The sequence below is a fragment of the Gymnogyps californianus genome, chromosome 25 (genome assembly GCF_018139145.2).
Source record: "Gymnogyps californianus isolate 813 chromosome 25, ASM1813914v2, whole genome shotgun sequence".
Classification (NCBI taxonomy): domain Eukaryota; kingdom Metazoa; phylum Chordata; class Aves; order Accipitriformes; family Cathartidae; genus Gymnogyps; species Gymnogyps californianus.
In genome coordinates, this window is record NC_059495.1 from 1,133,659 (window position 1) to 1,150,127 (window position 16,469).

Genomic DNA, 16,469 nt, shown 5'->3' on the forward strand with positions numbered 1-16,469 from the left:
AAGCTGGAAATCCCTTGCTTTATAAACAGCTACTCTGAAAGCACTGTCAAAAGGAAGTTGTTGCGCTACACTGCGTACACATTTGGCTCACAATTTGCCAACAACGAGGAAAACGAACTCCACGGAGGGATTCCCATAACATGAGCTCAGTGTCAAAACTGGAGAGATCACACCACAGATTCAAAGGGGAACGTCACCTGAAATGGCTGCTGTGTTGCAGAGGGGTAGTTGTTACTGCTGTAGCCCGGCCTGCGTCCAGACGCGCTTGCTCCAACTTTCGAGCAGCACGGTTCTCGGTCAAATGCCAAACGGGCCCTTGCTCACGGGCCACGAGCATCTGGTGCCGAGGGTCAGGCAGTCACCAGCACCCGGGCTCTACTGCCAGGGCCCAGAGCAGCAGGACCTCGCCGGCAAGAGCTTATTTTCACCTTCGCGTAAGAGCAGGGCAGAATTCTCTTCCCAGCCTCTCACCAGCTGTACAATCTTCCATCAGCCACGTAGCCACCTAGCCCCGGCAGGCCGGGGACCCCAGGGCAGCGCCAGCACCCACACGTCACCGTGCCAGCAGTGCGTGACCAGCGACGCAGCTGCAGCCCACTCGACCTTGGGTTTTTGGAGCGGCTCTAGGCAGACCCAACAAGGTACGGCAGCCCCGTGCTTGGGCTGGACCTGCCCTGATGCTGTGTCTGCCCTCCGACTGCCAAGGTGAACGCTCTGATAGCCAGAGACAAACACGCATGAAGCCCAAGGACAGAGGAGCCCATTACAAAGAAAAACATTATCCAAAGCCAAAACAGTGTCACGGCAATGCTTTCTGCTCGGCGGCGGAGCCAGAGGACAGGCGGCTTGTTAACGCTTACTCACTCAACACAAACAACAGCAAGAGAAGCAAGAAAGCAGTGGTTGTCAGTTCCTCCGCAGCCTGGGAGGGCATTTTGGGGAGGAACCCCATAAAAGATGACAGGGTAGAGACCATGGCAGGAGGCAGACCAGAGCCAAGATCATAGTGCTTTTCCCGCACAGGTTTAATGGTTTCCCATGCAACAGAAAGACTGCTCGCAGACTGGAGCCCCAGCCAGTCGCTCAACAGAGGAGCCCTTGCTCAGGACAACCTCAGCCAGATGTATCGCACCCTGGTTTGCGCAGGGGCTTGTTTGGAACGCGTGCAGGTCGATGTGGCTGACGGCTGCCTCCGACTTTGTATCAGGTGACTCACTGAAGTCACACATCATAAACTGTTCTTACTCAAGCCATGAATTAGTAGCGCAGGAGAGCGAGAACTCCGAGCTGAAGACAGCTCAGTACAAATAAGCCTCCTAGAAAACACATGCCATTCTTGCAGAGCCACTTGCACCCTTTTCTGTGCAAAGCCAACTGAAACCAAAGGATCAAAACAAACAGAAGACTGGAACTGCCCTTCAAGATCTCGAAACACATTTAACAGAAGGAAACAAAGCCTAGCACAAAGTAAAAAGCAATCTTAATCACCATTTTAATTGAGAGTTGATATTCCTATTCTAACAAACAACTGGAGCATCCCAGGCACAGAATTTTGCCACTGACAACTCGGATGCGCAGCTGAGGTTTCCACCTGTGCGAAGGAAGAGGCACCACGGGAGACCCTCTGCAGAGCAGCCTTTGTTCTGGGACCCAGCAAAGGAAATACATCTGCTCAGCCCAAATCACTTTTCCCTCCGACTTGATAGGATCTGAATTCGGAGGACAGGAAGCGAGCTTTGTTTCAGGCAGCAAGAAAAGCGGTCTTATCACACCGACTAACGCATAAGGTTTTCGACTTCGGAGACCTACATGTGGTAAAACAAAAAGCGTTTTGCCGTCTACCTCAGAGACACGTAACTTGCTTTAAAATAGCCTGCTTGGGTGCCTCCGCAGAGCTCCTCTTGTTTGGACAAGCACGTTTGCTCTGGTGACTATTTGAATGATGACTCACTCGAACAAGCCAGGGCACCCTACCACACAAACCCCCAAACTGCTGACTTAGGGCTTGGGATGCAAATCCGCCAGGAAGCAGCGTTTCCCCGCCGAGGGCCGAGACGCCCAGACCTGGTCACTGCTGCACGTCGCAACAGGACCCGCCATTACAGCCAGGCTGCTCCGGGCACGGCACGAGGCAGCGCTCCTCGTGCAGCTCCAAGCCACTGCTGAAAGAGAAGCTTTCGACCGACTATACGCGTATATATTTATTAAATGTGACTGTAAACGATGTTAGGGGAAAGACTGGTATCCACAATGAAACAGTTAAGTCAATTCTAGTGCTGTGAGACTAAAAAGTAGAAAATGTAAAGCAGACTGGTAAAATGCAGCGCTGTAAAGAGGAAAACCCTACTTCAGCTGCAGTTCTTGCCTTGAGGACAAAATCAAAGAGAAGATGACAGGAATAAGCAAATTTTAGAAAATATTCTTGCTCTCATAGGACTTCTAAAGTTGCTTTTTTTTTTGTTTAATATTTGTGCTCTGCAAAACTGACAGCCCGACTGCAATTTCTTTGTTCGCCCTCTGAAGGGCTCGCGACAGGCGGGTGCAGGACTGCCTGCCTGGCACCTCGTCCCCTGCTCCTCGAGAGCCACGGCAGCGCCCGGCTCAGATGCAAGCCCGCGTCCGCCCCGCTCGCCTCGCTGGTGGCACTCCTCCAGCGACTTCCACTTTTGTCTCACGAAGCATGTGAGAGTCACAACCCGTGACGGGCCCGGCAGTAATTGCCCTATCAATTGCGACGCTCCTACGGCCAGAGCAACGCCTGTAACTGTAAACCATAAACCTTTTAATATCCCCCTCAATGATGAAGAAGACTTCTGAGCAGCAGCAGCAGCACCGCAGCAGCGTTGTTCAGAGCCCGCTGCCATTTCTTTCACCGCGACCTGGGGCCTGGCTAGGGATGGCCAAACCATGCGGGGAGAAGCTATGTTAAGAGACACTGTCAGGGGGGACAGAAGCAGAGACTCTGCTCTTCCACGTGTCGCTGATGATGTCTGTGCTGCTCAGCCCTCTTCTTGCTGACCTCATTGAAGAGCTCAAAATGCTGGAACACACAGAATGAGAAGACAGATGAACAGACTAATGGCATGCCATCAGAACATGGTTTGGTGCTAGCGCAACCCGTGGACTGTTTACAAATCCCCGAGCAAGAGCCCAAGAATTAAGCAACTAAATTGGGCACTGTCCTACAGAGTAGTCTTACAACTGCTCTCTGTTATTTACAAACAATTATCAAGGAAAGGTAAACAATCTGAATGACTGTTTGGAGTTCATAAAACATTCCCATCCACTGTAGCCTTTAAAAAGCACGTTAGAGGCTTTGCTGAAGCAAGAATGAGATCAGCAGAACTCACTTCCAGTCCCCGACGCCAAATCCCGAAGTTCACCGTCACCTCACCAGCCCTTTACAGCAAAGGCAGCTTTTCTCACCCTGGAATTAAGGGGCAGGTTTTGGAGACGCGCAGGCATACAGCCTCGAGGAGGCTCCCACCTTGCTCCGCGCAGACCTGACCTGCTTTTGTCTCGCCGCGCTGTGAGCTGGGCTTTGTTGCCATGGTGAAAGCTCTGACACATTTAGTCTTCCCACTAATTTCCTGCTGCACTACAAACTACTGATGCTTTGCACCTCGCTGCTTATCAGTACGGTGACAAGGAACCCCCCCCCCCCCCCCCCGCCACCACCACCACCCACACAAATGACGAAGGGCTTCGGCCATGCGCTGTCCTTGCCCGGTCATGCTGCCAACAGCATTTTTCAAGGCAACTTTAGTTACCTCTCTATTAAATAAAATCTCTCTTGCCTCATCTGTATCAAGATGGCTTAGGTACTCCATTCACATTTTCTCAGGACATGCAAGATTTTATATACTTCTGAAGAGTTCATCTTGCATCCTAAACCCATCTGCCTTTAAATTAAGCCCTACAGAAGTTCTAGAAGTTTGATCATCATCCAAAAACACTGCTCTAGAAGAAAAATATGCATGCCTGTCCTGATTTTGATTGTAACAACCAATAATCCCAGTCTTAGGACAACCTGACAGCCAAACTTGGAGCGCCGAGTCCCTGCTGTCACACGCGCTCTCACATCAGCTTCCACTCCCGCACTGACTGGCAAGACGCAAGAGCTCTGATCGGCGAAACAACGCAGGGTTTTTGTAAACCTAGATCTGCAACACAGAATATGCAATTCTGCTCACAGAGCAAAGCATGCTGACATCCTCAAACCAAACGTGAATTCTAGGCCTGCCATTTCCCACAACGTGTTTTCGAAAGAAATACTAAAAGCTCCTTCCCTATCCTGCGGGAGACACTGAAGCACAGTCAGTAAATCCCTTACTTTTCTACAGTCTCTTGCAAGAGTCACCCACTAACCTCGTGGCCTGAGAAAAAACAAACAGTATTTGCACATGAAGGACGATTAGTTTCCATGTGTTCTCAAGCAGCTCCAAGATTCTCAGCTGAAGTTTTCACAAAGACAATACTTGTACAAACCTGGTGTTGTTCCACGGGCTCTACCGGCACATCTTCTGACACATTTTTTTCAGAACTCCTTGTCCTGCTGTCGTCAGATTCGGAGCAGAGCACGCAAGAGCGACCACTGCCACCAAAAGAAATGGACTAAAGGGTGTGTTTCTCCAGAAAACTCACCTGTACGGGACAACACACAGGTTTTCCAGGTCTCTGAAAATTTATGAAAAGGAACTAGACAATTTAATGACCCTCATAATTAGAGGCTGCATCCCACCCTTGTCTTAAAAAAGGGTGGTACACTCTCAAATCCCATACTGCTGATCCTGAACCACCCTATTTTCCTTTGAGCTCACACGAGGGAACTAACTTCATACCCGACTGTCTCCATGGTAAGTGAAAACAACGATCCAGTTTGTCTGCGGTACCAAACTGGGACCAACAGTGCGCACACACAAACGACGGGAAGCAGAGATTAAGGCCCACATTGTCTAGCAAATGACTCAGAAACTGCAGAAGCGCCTACCGAGTGGGAAAATACCTATAGTCAGTCTTCACTTGTCTTTTTACTGTGTAATGGGAGTCTCAACTTGGCTGAAAAAATATTAGTATTTTGTTCTGACTAAGCATAGGTTTCCCCGTGTACCTCAGCTGCTGTGGGAAACGCACATCCCCTGCAACTCTGCCAGGGCAGCGGGCACACAACGCCCACGCTGCAGCAAACTCGTGGAGGTAGCAACCGTGATTTCTCTCTCCTCCACCAACTCTGTATTTTGTTTCTAATATAAAACAGCTGAACTAACCAGCAGAAAGGAAAAGTCTTTGGTTTTTTTTATCTTACACTTCCCAAAGCAGCTCAGGTGAAAAGCAACCTCTGCGGAAGCCAAATATTAAAATCCTCGTACAGAGAATGAATCAGAATGATTTTTATTGGTTTCCAATGAGGTTGTGCTTGAAAACAAACAGTCGCTGTATAACTGACAACCACCTCACTGTGGCAAAATCCTTGAGACGCAAGATCATAGATGGGCTTTGTACAGCTAAGAACATGTTCCTTAATGGCTACTGGGTAACGATTCTATGTGTTTAATGGTATGTTTACCTGTGCAAAAAAATAGTAGTACAAGCTCAGCTATATAATAATGAGTCTTACCGGGGGGAGCAGGGGGGAAGGCCTACGACCTCAAAAACTGCTGAAACCAGCTACAGCTGTTACCAGCCTCGGGGATGCAGAAGATACCGGACACGATAGAAGCTTCCCGCAAAAGAACACTATTGTCTTCTGGCCACCTGGTAACGAGAAAACCTACCATAAATCAAGCGGCACCTTATCCTTTCCATGTTCCGAGGCAGGGGAGAGGCCAGAACAATTCCCTGCAGCAGCCGGCGGGGCTCCAGCGAGCTGCAGGGCCAGCGTCAGCCCGCAGCGTTTGCGACAGTCAGGAGCAGCCTCGGCCGGGAGATGCCGCGCACGCTGCCAGGAGCCCCGTCCGTCAGCGGCACCCCAGCCTAGCTGATAACCTTGACAGAGCCACTTGCAAGATTACAGCCCAAGGATTTCCTACAAGCACATCTAGAGAGGAAAGACTAAGTACAAAGACTAACACTTTTCATCTTCAGTTGCTGCCAGCGCTGCTGAGCTTAAACTAAAATTTAGGAAGCGCAGATACACGGTCACGCTGTCAGAGTAATCGGCCAAAAGGCAAACAGTTTTCTACAGCGCTAATTATTTCAGCGCGACGGCAACTACGGACAAGGTTAGAGATCTGTGCCTCCTTCTACCAAGGTAGCACACAAACCCACAGAGCAGACATTTCAAGATTCAGACAGCCAACAGACCGGCTGGTAACATAGCTCAGTAGTTTAGCTGGCAACTGCCTGGACTCTTCTACCTACAAGGCAGTAGCAATCCCAGGCCTCACGGCAAAGGTAAGCACAAAACCTTTCCCAAAGAGACAAAAAAGAGGAGAAGCGAACAAACACACAATGAGAAGTGGCATTGCTAGCTAAAGGGAAGCACGGACGAACATCTTTGTAAGAATTTAGACGCACAGACGATGAGAGACATTTTTTCCCCTAGTTTCTTCACTTTGATTATGCTGCAGTCCGTATCCCAGAAGATCTGAACAGCTATGCCTACCTCCCCTTGGACGCACGCACACATGCCGCCCTAGCAAGGGTAACCTGCGCACCAGCACCACTCCAGACTCCTGCGAGCCTTCAACCGCAGCACGACACCTGAACAGACTGTATCCTTCCATCCCACAGACGGGAACTGGCTTCAAATTAGGATCACTGCTGCAATTCAGGGCGTTATCTGATCAGACTTCACACACAATTACATACAGCTTGCCAACTTACTCCTTCCATTAAAAAGACTTGGATGTTGTGAAATGCTACAGCTGGTTTTTAGGTGAAGCCTCATCAGCTTCAATCCAGCTGCCTTTGCCCGTCAGCAAGAAGCTTTAGGGCTCGAAAGACACCGTCCGTCCCCTGAGAGGGACCAGAAGCACGGCTGGGACTCCCTGATGAGCCTGAACGCAGGCAAAAAAATTCAGAAACATTTCAGGCTAAACGATGGTAGATCCCTGAGCCGTAAAAAACCCCCCTGCGCCCACAGTGCGATGGCCACGGCTCTTTCACACGACCGTCGCTGTTATGCCTCTATACACGTTACATACGTATTCCTGCACGTACATTCTATGCGCGGGAAGAGGCTATCCAGGAAGCGATACAGCCGAAAGCCCAAGTCAGCCAAAGAGCGAGCACAAGCTGGGAGATACTCGTTCAGGTAAGGAACAAGTTTAAAAAACTTAAGCTTAAAAACAAGCTTAAAAAACATTTGTTTTCCCTTCTGTTGCAGAACCCCATGTGCATTTTCTCAGCCTTGAAAGCGCTTCACTGGGTCCCTCTCATTCAAAACTACTTCCAATAGGACTAACCGTATTTTAAAAGTTATTGGAAGGAGACATGAAACATCCATCTGTTTGCTGAAAGGCAGCAGACGAACGCAGCCTCCAAATCCAGACTTTAATTGAAATACTTTAATCTGCTGCTGCAGCCCCACATTCTCTTTTATTCCCAGTAGCACCGAGGCGTGCGTTCTCCTAATGGAGCTCTGACAGTCGTCCTGTGCCTGGCTCTCTGTCAAACCACTCTGGCCTCCAGCTCCAGGCCTGCAGTCGCATTGCTGATACCCTACAGAGACTCCTTTTCTTCTCAGCGATCTTCAAAACTCGATAATTAATGTACTATAACGGCATCAGATACTTTAAGAAGTTGAAGGCAGAGCTTCCAATTGCCAAGCCATACATGAAAGTAGCAAACGTCGAGGAGATACTGAACTACAGTGGAAACACTAAATTGGACTGTCAATAACACAGTCATCTTCTGCATTACACAACAGCAAAATTTAGGCCAGCCACTTCATCCATCTGCAAATCAAGACAATAACTCCATGCACGCAGATTGCTTCTGCGAGCAGGCCCTGTTTAGACGGCCGAGGCAGGATTTGCCCACCCTGCTTCGGGAAGTTGGTCACGCCAGGCTCCCACTCCAGTCACTGGAAAGAAATGGGCAGTTTCTCTCCGCGGCTCAGCTGATCCGTTTTAGGGTGTGCTGAATCACCCCCCGGCCAAGCCTCCTCCTCCCACCGGCCGACCCCAGGCGTCCGCATCCAAAGCCGGGTGAAACACGTCCCACGTCAGCCACACCTTACCTTCCACTGCGCCAGAAGAGCACGTTGTACGCGCGTCCGCGTCCCCGCTTTATTCTCCCGCAGCGCCTGCCCGCCAGTTCCTTCATATGGATTCTCGGGAACTGCAGCTCCTCGACTCCCGCAGGGAGGTTTTCCCAGCGAAGCGTTCGCCTCCGACAGCCTTCACAAACTCTGCCCACACGACAGCCGCTCTGCACAACGCAGAGTGTGAATACCTTTGTGCACCCCAGCTAAGGGGCACGAAACCAACGCTTGTATTTATACCTTCAATTTCATTGCAAACCTTTAACGACCAAAACACTTTCAGGAAGAGTATCTGCACTCCCGCCACCTGCACACCATAGCCAAGTTATATCAATAATCAAAGCTACCATGGCCACAAGCTACAGATTTAAGCCCGCTTCCCCATAGTACAGTTCCGCACCTCTCACGGAGGGACGCTGGAGTCGCTCCAAACACGTCCGTACTACGCAAGGACCAGGTCTTTTCTGCAGTTCTTGAATGTTATGAGAACCCCATACCCAAATTGCAGCTGCCCAGGCTGGTCATTGCCCCCAACACTGGATGCAGAGGGCGCTGGGATAACCAGCGGCAACAGCAACATTTCAGCGTAATCAGGACACATGGTCTGCAAGAATTAAACGCTTCAAGATAACGTCCGGCAAGGTATGCCGCCGAACGTCACGGGAAAGCCGATGGGCTCCCAGCGAGATCCACCTCGGTGGCAGATGCTCGGGCTGCCGCAGGATCTCCTGCCCATCCTCCGAACACGGCTGATGAGCAGAGCTGAGCAAAGCTCGGCTCCCCCCGCACACGCAGGCAAACGCTGTGCTATTTTTGAGCACAACGTGTCGGTTCCACTGGGTGTGGGAGTTTGTTTGTGTGGGTTAGTATGATTCGACTACTTTGAAACTTGGCTGAAGCCACATAATTCCCTTTTTATGGAACCCCTTTGATGGCCATTTAACAGAGAGGGTGAGGTTTAGCCTCAACTATAGAGACTTGGGGTCAGAGTTACTAGAAAAAGACACATAATGACTAACAATGAATCACCCTTCAGTGGTTTCTTCATTTAAGTGTTAATGCAGCGTATTAAACCCCTGGACTGGGATCAGCAGAAAGGCCCTGTCTGTAATAAATGAGTACAATGGCTTAACTAAGAGAATTTCCAAATTGCTCTACGTAAACCCATGCAAGCTCCAAAGGGAGTTAAACTTGACTCAGTTTAACCCTCGCTCGTGTACATTCAGCTGAAGGCAGCATCTTGCTCGCGCCGCGCAGACGACAGCGGGACCGATGGACAACGGCGCCCATCACGCTCGCAAGGGGAAGTCGCAATTCACACGAGAATCTCTTCAGCCAGGGAGAACTTCCACCGCACACTGCAACTTCTACTCTGCTGCCAACACTGGAGCAACTTCCTAAAGCTTTACTTTCACGGGGAAAAACATACAGTCGTTATGCAATCGTCTTGACGAGAGCACGAAGGGGCGAGCTGCTCGGGCGAGCAGATTTCTATAGCAATTGCACAAGGCTGATACATGACCCAGTGAGAGTACGTGGGGAAAAAAAAAAAAAGGAGTTTAGCTGCTGCTTCTCTGTGAAAATATCTAATACCCAAGGAGCCCAGTCTCCCAGCAACATACTGCTATTTCCTTATTTCCTTCTAACGCGATTCCTCCTTCAAACACAAATGAGAATACAGGCTCTGGAAACCCTAATTAGGCCTCCACAGCATTCACAAAACCTTTGCAACGTATCTACCAAGAAAAGAGACATCGATCCCTTCTTAGGTCACAGCCATTCCTCCTCCCGCTCCTGTCGGCGGCAACTACTTCTCCCCACAGGGGCAATTTCTGTACCTGCCCAAAGACACCGCCGCCGTGTCGACCGGCGTTTGTTTTGCTCCCGCAGCTTCGTCTTGTCTCCTGCCGTAGCAGCCCCAAAGCTCCGGCACAGCAAACGTTTGGGAGGAAGGGATACTGGACAGGAGGCTGGCCAGGTTGAAGTGGTACAAAAGATGTACCCACCCCACCCCCCAATTAAGCTAACAGCCACCCAGCCGAGAAGTAGGTACTAATTATCTTGGCTCTTTCAGACTACTCCCCCCACCCGAAAAGGCTCAACGCAGGACAGGTGCCACAGGCCCAGTCATTCAGCCTGCCCCTGCAGGAACATTACCACTGTCAGCTGGCTCTCCTGGCCCCGTTTCTACCTGTTAGCCTCATCAAGAAGCAGCCCAGTCTCAAATTTAATCATGCTTTTGCATTAATCTCTCTGAAATCATATGTTATTTGCTACAGCAAAAAAGTAATGAAACATATAATGTCACTGCTTCAGCCTGCAGCTGAGACAGGTAATGCCTCTGGGAGGTTAAGAAATATTCCCTCTTATCCCCACTGTGGCAACTATGCTTAGCCAAAGTCCATTTCCAGCTTTTAGGCTTTTACCAAATCCCCCCACCAAATGAGAACTAAAATACAACTCTCCCACAGCACACAAATGATGAGAACAAAGGCCATGTGAGCAGCAGTAGAATAGACGCCTGAGGAATTAGCGATCCACAACCATCAGCCTTTCTTACAGCCAAGAGAAATAAGGAGCAGGACAGGCAAAGCACCAACAAACACTGAAAAAGAAAAGGAAAATGATTAAAAAGAGGTGACCACGCGAGGCCCTCGCATGGCTCATTACTAAACGCACAGCACCAGTATTGAACACCTTCCATTTGACATGACGACGATGAATCACGGCATACCGGCACGCAGCCTACTCGGAGATTATCACACTCGGCGCGCTGACCGGAGGAAGCGATCCGTGGTCATCCCACAGCCACGTGCCTCGCTGCTGCACGTCGGAGGCAGGGAAGAGCAGGACAGAGCAGGCACCAAGACTTTTACACCCACCGGGCTGAGAGAGAGCTTCCCATTTGAGGAGAGAGAAATCCAGACAAGCCGTCATGGCTTCTTGAGCCTCCCGCATTCAGCAACCGAAGCGTGCCAAATTGAGCCCGATTCCTTCCAGGGCAGCAAAGCCTAATTATCAATAAAGTATACCAGCTGGATTTTTATCCCCATTTGAAGTGCCACAGTGCCCACCTCCAAGAACTCCAGTGCAAAATTTGTTCTGCTGCTGACTCCAACTCACCCAAAGACAAACCACAGAAACTAAGCCAGTTCTCTCATGGAAGGGAACATCCTCTCCAAGTAAAAGCACAGAGGCCTCCCGTTCTCCAGAAAAGGCTCAGCTCCTTAAAAATCTAGAAAAAAAAAAATCAGCTTAATTCTAGCCTTTCTCCAGCTTGCGATGATAGAAGGGCTATGTTCTGCCAAGGATTAAAGCATCACGGTTTGGGGTCACTATCCAATAAAACAATGCCAGGTAGCCCCTTAAACAGGATGCCATTACGCACAATTAGTCAGACTCGTTCCTAGCTTTGCCCATCACCTAGCTATTATTTAAAATGCTCAGGAACTCAAAACTAAGTGGACAACCAGCCTGGAAGAAGTTAAGACAGCACAGCAGGAAGATCACTGGACTTGGGAGGTAGCCGTGTTCTCCCAGGACTGTGAATTCCTACCTCCGCTTCAAGAGAAAAACGGAGGCGAAGATTAATACTCGTCTCCCAATGAAAGGCTCAATACGTGCAGCGCAACGGTCTGAACTCACGGAATAAGGGAAGGCTTAACGTCTACAGTGACGTATTACTTGCAACAACATCAGAGGAGTAGCTGAACCGTGGCAGGTACGCTCTGCCGTCTGGCTGGGTCTCCAGGCACCCTAGCAGAAGGGAAGGAACAAGAACGGCAGAGAGAGCTTTCGGCATCGCGCAGCAGCCACAGCGGTCCTTCCTCCTCCCTCCTCATCCCCAACAGCTCCTGAAGGGTGAAAAGCACCATCCAAAGAGCGCGGGAACATAAGGTACGGGCTCCACAGCACATTCACAAAGTCCCCTCCGTTAACGTTCGCTGATCAACCCTTACGAAAAAACGTGGCGTTAAAAGCAACTCCAGCGGCTGAACAGAGCTGGAATTCTAATGAAGTCACTTGGATGATTTATAAATGGAAATTGTGTGGAAAACAATTCATTCAGTAGGTCGCTCAGAAGATTTTTAGAACAGAAACAAGAAAGGGTTTCTTGTGAAAGATGAGAAGGGACAAAGGAAAGGGGGACAGAAGGCAGGAAACAGAAAAGGAGAGATGCAGCAAGATATCCTGCAGGTGCCCAATTAATCCCAGTCAGAGAAGCAGCTCCAGTTCCCATCCAGCCATCAGAATGGCTCTCTCTTACAGAGCCCAAGATTCCAACTCTGCATAACCAGGGACTGCATGTAAATTGCTGGCTTGGTTAATACGTAAATTGTCGACTGTTCCCTTCTATTTCATCAGTTCCAGCAGAGACAATTATGAATACAGGCCTCCTGCCCTTTAGGATGATTAACATTCCCTTTCGTTAGTGTCCCCAACACTGCTGACCCACATTCAACTTGTGAAATTCAGTTATATGTAAACGGCAATGTTCTGTGTCAGCAATATGTGCCAGACCATTAGAGCGGGGCGCGCGCAGCACACGCTCTCCTCCTCTCTGTAAATAAACGCACTCCTCAATTTCAAAACGGCTAGAAAAATCCTGGTCCTTTAATACGAGAACAGGCACCAAAATACTCTCTGCTTTTCTTTTTTAGGGAAAAGGGGACGCAAGCCAGGAATGCTCAAGCTGTTATCTTCAGGTGCCACGTCAAAGTCCGCTTGACCTGGTAAATGTCCATAGGAAAGGAAAACAGACTCCAATGCCTCATCAATAGACCACCTCTAAATTCAGGCGCAGCAACAAACGCAAGCCTACGTAGCTATTAATTTCACCTCCTCGAAAAGGTCTAAAAAGACAGGGTACAATACGTTTTCAAGCTTTCGGAGACGTTCGCCCTGGAATTCCTTTCGAGACGTCAGACGAGCGCGGTTCCCGAGGAGGGGCCGCGATGAGCAAACCAGCTTTTCTCTAAGAGAATGTGACACGGGGTCAAGTTTGTGCAGGGATTTGGTGGCTATATTTGAACGCTGCCCGATTCTTCTACGCAGCTACTACTGGAAGAGGTCACCTCTGGAAGGGGCTGCCAGCACACCCAGCAATTGGGCTACGTTTGCGTTTCGCGATCAAAGAATTCTTCCAGATCACCAAATGGGACCGTTTTGCCAAGGCTTTACTTTCTTCTAAGCCGCTTCCATTAAGTCAAACTGTTAAAAGTGTGACCACGATGAAAACAAGCTCTCTGTAGTGTTATTTTGCATTCCCTCTGCCATACAGATTCGCCCTTTCCAACACATTTTACATCGATACCTCCCCTCTAACCTCATGAGTCCCAGGGCTCGAAGCCAGCAGCTCCTCTCTCCTTCCCCGCTCCTCTCCCGGAGTCAGTCGCGACGGCCCCGTCAGCGAAGGAAAAGTACTGAAACAGCAGCGCTCAGGGTTTGCAGGCAAAAACCAATCTGTTTGCTCGCGCTCCCCTTCACGGGCCGGGACTTGAAAGGAAACCTGACCTCAGAGTTGAGAAAGCTTCCAGGTCAAGTTTCAGCTCCGAGCTCTTCCAGCTCAGCCTTCCAGGCACCGGCACAGCCGAACAGATGGCAGTTGTTCCAGCCCAGGTATTTCCCCGGCCTCGGAGAGCGCTCAGAGTTCAGAGGGGTTGCATCTCCTCCGCGCAGCAGCGCGGGGAAGCACGCAAGCACACCAAACCCGCCACTGCGGCAACTCGCACGCTCCACCAGGCTCAGTGGCAGAGGCAACGACTAGATCTGCCATCCCACCAGGAAAAAAGCTTCCTAAGGCCAACAAACTACCCTCCGTCACTTCACGGCAGCGGAAACAAGTGCAAACTGCTATTTAGCAAAGCACGAGTTTTTCGAGCTTGGCGTCCTCTCCCATCATCCATAAAAAATGCGTAAAAATCCAGCCTTGGCCCTGTCGATGTTGACCAGGACATCCAGAGAAAGATCCGCGCGCGTTTTGCCGTCCTTCAGAAAAATGAACTCTTCCCATGCAAAAGGCGGTCTCCGCTTCGGCATTTCGCAAACTTCAGAGTTAGCACCATTCCAAAGAAACCTTGACTCAACGAGGGAGGCTGAAAACAGGAGCGCAACTTGTAGCTACGGGAGCGATCTCTACTCAAGAGGACCAGACTCCTGCATCTGAAGCATCCGAACTTACCGCCCCTGCTTCTATCAGCAAAGTTCAGCTTTATAATGGGGAAAACAACGGCCAAGCCCTGCACCAGCCAACGGCAGCTGAAGCGCAGGTTAAATGGCAGCATCTAGCCCTTGAAGGCACCGAAGCAGACGGCGGTTTACACAACACAGGCAAATACAACCCAATTCTGAAAAGAACCGTCCAGGAGGTGTTAAGCAACTGATTTTTAAAGAGCCCCTGAAATTAATTTTACTTAGTTATCTGGGCAAAAAGCCAGAGTTTCAACAAACGAAAGGAACTGCGGATTTAGACGAGTGTTTCAATATGATGTAACTCTTCAAATTTGCAGGAGGACAACTAAAGCATACAAGCCAAAACCGTCCTCACGGCCTCCACCTGCCGCGCTTCCAAGGTGCCACCACGGCAGCCAAGGGCAGGGCAGTCGCATGGGCGAGCGGGCTTTAGGTAAAGCCTGTCCGCTCCCCGCCGCCTTCCCATCCCCAGTTCTCCTTCCGCCACCATTCTCATCCTGCAGCCGTTTCTGGAGAAGGCTTCGGTATTGCCACCAGCAGCCTGCACCGGCGTACGCAGCAAGACAACCCCTCTCAAAGAGCACGGTGCAAGAGGCAAAAACCACGACTATCGCAGCGGCATTTTTGCTCCTCACGGATCTCCTGCCATATTCCAAGGGCTAACGGAGCAGCCGAGGCCGCGGACCCGGGAACGAAGCCCGTACCTGGAGACACCTGCGCGCTAGAACCGCTCCCTCCGTGAGCCCCTTTCTCACGTTATTCCTTGCGGTTTGCTGCACGGCCCTGGAAGACTCAAAAAGAATAATTTCTTAAAGCCCTCCTCAAACCAAGGCAGATGGTGTTGCCCTTTACGTCAGATGGCATCCCCACGCTCACCAAACATCCAGTTCTTCCACCTCCATATTTACCCCGGTAAAATCAGACAAACGGAGCCCGAATCGACGGCAGGACCACCCGTCACAAAAACGCGCTCCGGCAGGCGGTGGGTTTCGCTCCCCGCGGCGTCACCGAGCCGGCGGCCGAGGCGCAGGGCCCGGTGACAGCTGCCGGGGCTCTGCCCCCGCTCGCCGTTTGCCCTCAGACCCACGACAACGCCAGAAGCCGAATTTTTTTCCCTGCTGCCGGTCAGCCGCATCGGCGCCGCCGGCACCCAGGCGGGCAGACCGGCAGGCCTACAGGGAGCTCGCCGGCGGGCCCCGGCCGAGCCACCCGCGGGCTGGGGGCCGGCCCCACGCACGGCGGGGCAGGCAGCGCTCTCCTCCGCGCCGCCCGCCCCGACAGCCCGAGCCGAGCGGCGGGGCCCCGGCCCCGGCCGGGCAGAGCCGCTCCCCCGGCAGCGCCCGTCGCGGGTGGGAAGAGGCCCGCGGGCTGCCCGCCGCCCCACGCGTGGCCGGGCCGCGGCGGGCCCCCCCCTCACCTTGGCCCGGGTCACCAGGTGCGTGGCCAGCTTCACGACGGCGAAGTTGCCCTTGCCGATGGTCCGCTCGATCTCGTAGTAGCCGATGCGGGCGGGCCCGGGGGGCCGCGGGGGCGGCGGGGCCGGGGGCAGCCGCGGGGCCGGAGGGGGCCCCCCCGCGCCGCTCGCCGCCGCCGCCGCTGCAGCCGCCGCCGCCGCCGCCATCTTGTTGCGAGGAGCAAACCCCCCCCCCCCCCCCTCGGGGCTGCGGCACCGCGTGAGCTCATCCGCGGGGGGGGGGGGGGGGGGGGAGGGAGGAGGGCGGGCGGCTGCCATGGCAACCCCGGGGGGGCGGGGCGGGCCCAGTGACGCCAGCCGCTGCCGGGTGACGCGCCCGCGCGTCACCGCCCGCCGCTCCGCATTGGCGGCGGGGCGGGGCCGGGCCGGGCGCCCCCGCGTGGAGGGCAGGAGGCGCAGGCGACGTGCAACGCGGCGGGTTTGAGGCCAAACCAGCCAGGAAAGGCAAACGGGGAGCGATCGAAACATTCCCCCCCCCCACCCCCCCGACTCCCCCTCCCGTTCCTCTCGTCACCGGCCACGCCGCGGTGGCGTCACAGCCCATCCCTGACGCCTTTCTGAGCCAGCCAGGTGCCACCCAGCGGCGCCCTCCGGCCA

General features: G+C 52.1%; 1 protein-coding gene across 4 annotated transcripts in view; it reads right to left on the bottom strand.

Annotated features, from left to right (window-relative positions):
• SIK3 (SIK family kinase 3) overlaps positions 1-15,928 on the bottom strand; it is a 91,264-nt gene extending 75,336 nt beyond the window's left edge. For 2 of the 4 annotated variants that reach the window (XM_050910816.1, XM_050910813.1), the window contains exon 1: positions 15,816-15,910. The gene's annotated coding sequence lies outside the window, so the exon portion shown is untranslated. Of the gene's footprint in view, positions 1-10,044; positions 10,075-15,815 lie in introns of those variants that run through there. The other 2 variants (XM_050910812.1, XM_050910815.1) reach the window with 2 other exon arrangements.
• Positions 15,929-16,469: the final 541 nt, after the last annotated feature.